Source organism: Peromyscus californicus, unplaced genomic scaffold, assembly GCF_007827085.1.
Source record: "Peromyscus californicus insignis strain IS unplaced genomic scaffold, ASM782708v3 Scaffold_16__1_contigs__length_79575227, whole genome shotgun sequence".
NCBI lineage: Eukaryota > Metazoa > Chordata > Mammalia > Rodentia > Cricetidae > Peromyscus > Peromyscus californicus.
Genome location: NW_026294458.1, coordinates 63,439,326 through 63,444,625, shown reverse-complemented (window position 1 = coordinate 63,444,625; position 5,300 = coordinate 63,439,326). Strand labels below are relative to the sequence as shown.

The 5,300-nt window shown below is 34.7% G+C and overlaps 1 long non-coding RNA gene across 1 annotated transcript; it reads right to left on the bottom strand.

Moving 5' to 3' along the window:
- Positions 1–1,249: 1,249 nt before the first annotated feature.
- On the bottom strand, positions 1,250–3,821 carry LOC128111577 (uncharacterized). The gene is made up of 2 exons (XR_008218676.1): positions 3,018–3,821; positions 1,250–1,500 (listed from the first exon to the last, which is right to left on the bottom strand). It is a non-coding gene; the product is annotated as an uncharacterized LOC128111577 (long non-coding RNA).
- Between the last annotated feature and the right edge of the window lie 1,479 nt (positions 3,822–5,300).

Genomic DNA, 5,300 nt, shown 5'->3' with positions numbered 1-5,300 from the left:
TCATCACTGCTTGTGTGCTATCCCGTAAAAATATTCCATCTTTGAGCACACATACTGCTATGGGTGGTCAGGAAGCTGATTTCTGCTTAAGCTATATAATTCTGATAATATTAGAATATTTTTTTCATAGATGATGCAGGAATGTAATAGTATTTTCAGTCACAAAGACAGCTAATTTTAGACTTCAGAACGTATTCAGAGCAAACTGGTTGCCCCTGGAGACAAATACACAAGGATGAGTTCCCAGGTGTTGTTTGTTGCTGAATCAAGGTCAGACATGAGGCAACTTTGGGAGACATAAGCCTCTATAGTAATCGACTTGTTGAATGTAGTCCCAGTCTCACTTTACGTTACAGGCTCAAAGTTCAGCCGACTGTTTACTTTCTGTTTGTGAATCCTCACCAACTTAGAGTTACAAGCACAACCAAGCATTTCTCACTGGCTGGTCAGCAGGACCTTCCTAGCCTAAGAAAAACTGCGTGATTTATCATGTGTTATGAGAATGGGTCAGACCCTGGAAACGTAACATGTAATTGTCTAGAGTTTGGCTAAGAGAGGAGAATGAGGGGTGAGAGAGTGAGTATGTGTGTGGGTGTGCAGAGGGAACTGAGGAGAGAGGATGAATAGCTAGAGAGGAGAGAGAGCAAGAGAGATTTTCAGAAAGATTCTGAGATGTATGTCTATATAAAGAAGTGGGCAGAGGTGAAAGTATTTTTTTTCTTGTGTGCGTGCGTGCTGAGAGAGCAGGAGCTATGTGCAGAGAAGTGCACATGAGTAGATGAATAACTTTGTAGAAGAGAGGGCTTGTGCAGTTACGCAGAAAAAGATGAAGGGGAGAGTTGTGTGCATAGAGGAGAGTGAATGAGTGAGGTAGTGAGGGAGTAAAGACTGAGTGAATCATCTAGTAATGTGTGAAGGAATGTAACAGGGTGGAGAGAAGAAATGTGTATAAAAGATTCGGAGCTATGTAAAAAAGAGATATAAATGTATAGAGAAATATACAGCTGTGCAGGAAGAGATATGGCTGTATGGTGAAAGAACTATGTAAATAAGATGTATAGCTGTGGCTATGTGGACATTTGTAACTGTGAAGACAAGAAAGATGAAGCTGTATAGAAAGGAGATATCATTGTGCAAAAAGAGGTATGTGGTTGTGTGGAGAATGTATAGAGAATGAAACAATGTGGAGTAAGAGAGATTTTAAGAGAGGATTTTTTAAGATGAAATAAAGGAGAAAGTTACCATGAGAAAGCATGTGTGTTTCCTTTATTTACCTGTCAGACAGACAAAAAACTTATTTCTAAATACCTTCAGATAAAAAGTTTGCTGAAGTCCCGCTACTCTAAGGTCCTCTATTCACAACCCTGAATCAGTTCTGGTACTGGCCTCCCCCGACCTGTGTTAATGTTTTTCTTTGTCTCTTGTAGAGTTGGTGTCCAATCTTTCTACTAAGTGGCTCCTTTTGGTTTGGTGTTCTTCTTGGGCTGATTATATCAGAGGCTGTGAATGAGAGACAAAACGAGAAGACAAGAGATCAAGTTAACCACAATGTGTTGAGAGTACATGTTATAACTCATGGAGAGATATATTAAGAACTAAGACCTAAGGTGTTAACTATGGAGAGGTGGAATGTTAGAACCTACTTGTTCCTGAGTTCTGGGTTGAATTAATAATCTCATGAGATAATAACTGGAAAATACCTAGCGTTTGGGTTTCCTAGACTTCCACAGGGAAAGGACACAGTCTAACCATTCTTGATATAAACCAGGCCCTTACTAAGCACTAACATTGCCAACATCTATCATGATTATTCTTGTTGGTTAGTATTTGATTACATTAGCTGTGAATTCATCTGATGCATATCTAAGTACTACTTATGTAACATGTACATGAAATATGTGAATATTTTAAAGAATACATTTTTCCTTAATGTGTATTATGGGAGCCTGTAGGAGGTGTGCAAACAACACATCCTTGGAAGCAACAAGAGGCTTTTGGATTTTATTTGATTTTGGAAATTATCTCTGTTTTTATTAAATTCTACATAAGGGATAGAAAATGATGTTGGAATTAATTTTAAGGAGAAAACTATGTTTGCCATAGGAAGGGGACCTGTGAATTCTGTATGAGAAATAAAACAATCAGCAGAAAACCATAAAAACAATAAATATAACACTAATTCTCACATTCAAAGTTTATATCCAAAAGACTGGAAATAATTATAAACTAATGGGGCCCATTTTATGTTTGGGCATACTATTTAATTATTAAATTTTGAAATATATAAATTCAATTGTTTTGGTACTTTCAAGGCTGAATATATTTCAAAAATTTTAAATGTGTAACTATTCGCTATAGCAACTGCTGTTTATCAATACACACTAAAGTCGAGGCAAAGTACATAGAACATTCCACATGTCACTTTTTTATTTTCCTTCACAATGCTGGGGAGATACACTCTTACCCCCTTTTCACAGATGAAGAATCTGAAGTTTAGATTCATTCAATAACTTGGCTGTACAACAAAAAGTTTAAGTTATTTTGATGTACACTAAGAACAATATTTAAGCATGCTGCAAGACAATGCAATTAAAAGTATTATCCTGAGGCAAAACAGAGGAAGAAATTAAAGGATATTATTACAAATTTGAAAGTATTATGCAGTACATTGCTGTATGTCTTATACTTTAATGAAAATGGCATATTTTCTAAAAAGTATGACAAAAAATTCTGTGAAGAAAATATTAAAATTTCCTGTATCGATTATTTTGCTTTAGAATTATCCCCTTTTAATCTAGGTTTTAGATTTACTTCCATAAACTTTCCAAATTAATTTCTGCTTTTCAACACAACCATCATTAGTAAGCATGCATCTCCTATAATTTTTTAAATGTCACATTTCAAGCATCCTAATTGCTTTGAAACAGACTTGGTAATCCATCGTGAGACTTTTATGAAATACAGCCAAGGAATGAGATTAAATGGCAGTCATAATTATTTAGAGCAAAGAGCAATACCTCTAGTGAGCAATCTGTATCGTATTTCTGGGACTTGTCATTTGCTTAATAGTTCTAAGTCTCCGATCTAGACTTTTAAAATCTTAACGTCTCATTCTTGTCCCATGATAATAATACTGTCTCCAACTCTCTGCAGAGTTGCTGTAAGGGTCAGAGGTAAGCAGAGTGAAATGATTTTGAAATTGCCAAATGCAACATAGACAAAAAATAATTAAGGTGTTATTGTTAATAAAGTAACGATTTACAGGAATTTCCACTTTTATTCCCCACTAATGTTTCCTTGACTGAAAATTTTGTCTCATCCACTTAAACTATGTCCACCATTGATAACCTTTCACATCTTGACTGGTTTTGATGCCAAGCGATAAAAGTCTCCGTTCATCCTCATGGTGAAATGATGAGAAGAGCTGAGTGGGCTGGCCCTGCCTTTATTTCCCAGATGGACCACTTGTGGTGTTCTGTCTCCCATACAATTCCCGCTATAGTTCTTGGTGATTTTAGTGTTAGCATAAAGGATTATTTAATAATTCCTCTAACCATTGCATTTAAGCAACTGTTGCCCTTCCTGTGATCTTGTGTTTCACCCCTTTCTCTTCATGCAAGAGGTCTGGTAATTGTTTCCAGTCACCACTTTTCTCCTTAATGCTACTTGAATATTCACATTTTCTAACCACCATCTCTTTTTACTATCATTATCTCTGAATGCTAAGAAATATAATTTTATCCTGTAACTCATAGTCCTATCACTGTAGATGTGTCCATGATATCTATCCTTGGTCACCTGCTCTGGTTTCCAGGACCTGTCCCGACAATTGCATGTTTACACGAACCTGCAATTTTCTTCTTCATTTTTTTCTCTACATTTTCATGACTTAAGAAAAGCCCAAAAAAAAAAAAAAAAAAAAAAAAAAAAAGAAAAGCCCAATATTAGTTATACACAACTCAACACCTTTTGAACAGATGTTCAAAGAACTCAAACTAATCAAAGTAAAAGTTAACACATCATGCTTCCTTGTTTCATTTATTTACCTGAAACACAAAAATGATTGATCTTCTTCCAGAAATGCTATTCCTTTTTTCATTGTCTACATATTGCAACTATAATCCCAAGAAGTATACTGATATATTTTTAAATTTAAATGTTGCTTTTAACTGAAAAGCCTTAAATAATTAGAAATAACATAGAATGGCATGACTCTTGATTATATGCTTGCATTTCAAATTAAATTCTCTTTTTCCACCTGATATAAATAATGTATAACCAATTAGGACCAAAGAGAAAAAATCCTACAATTGTGGGGTGGAGTTTTCCTTCTTAAATTTTATTGCTGTTATCTTATTTGTATATTCCAACATATGAAAATAAAATCAGGTCACAAAACCTCAAAGCAAGATGCAATTTATGTTTTCTTAGCCATCCATTTCTCTGCTATTGTCAGTCCTGCTGAATAACTGTATATTATAAAATTCCCCCAAGAGTTGTTTATATTTGTTGAACACAACTTTTTCTACCATTCTCTGTTGAATTTGGTTCTGTAAAATCATATAAAATTTATAGTTAAATCCCTGAATAAAATTTGGCTGTTATAACTGCAGGATAAGTATGTGCTGTAATCTACCTTGACTTACTAAAGTCAATCACATTGGATAATTAATCACTTTTTAGAAACTATTTCTTAAGGTAGAACCAAAGACCTAAGAATTCTTGATTGTACTTTCCATTCATCATTTCTGATTTATTATTCATAGAACTCAGTCTTAAGCCCTTGACTTTTCCCTAACTATATAACCCCCTTTTTGTTGAATATGCTGTTATCATTTTAAAAATTATATTGCTATAAAACAAGAATTTTTTCACTTTGCATACACCACATCATATATGCTTACTGGAAACATTTACTTTCATCCTAAATTTTGCATCTCTGAAATTACTTTGTTTTATATTCTAAGATGAATTTTCTTTTTAATTGACCCTCTTTGTAGGTAGAAATTCCATTAGTATGTGATTCCTATAGAAACTTTGAAATCTCCTTGGTTCCTGATTTTCTATTTCATCACCATATTATCAGAAAAATCTACCTGTGATTAATAGTAAGCATGTCAAACTCCTACCCAAGATAGAACTCTCTCTCTCTCTCTCTCTCTCTCTCTCTCTCTCTCTCTCTCTCTCTCTCTCTCTCTCTCTCTCTCTCTCTCTCACACACACACACACACACACACACACACACACACACACCCCAAGAGGTTATTGTTTAGAGATTAGGTATGATTATGGCAGGAGAC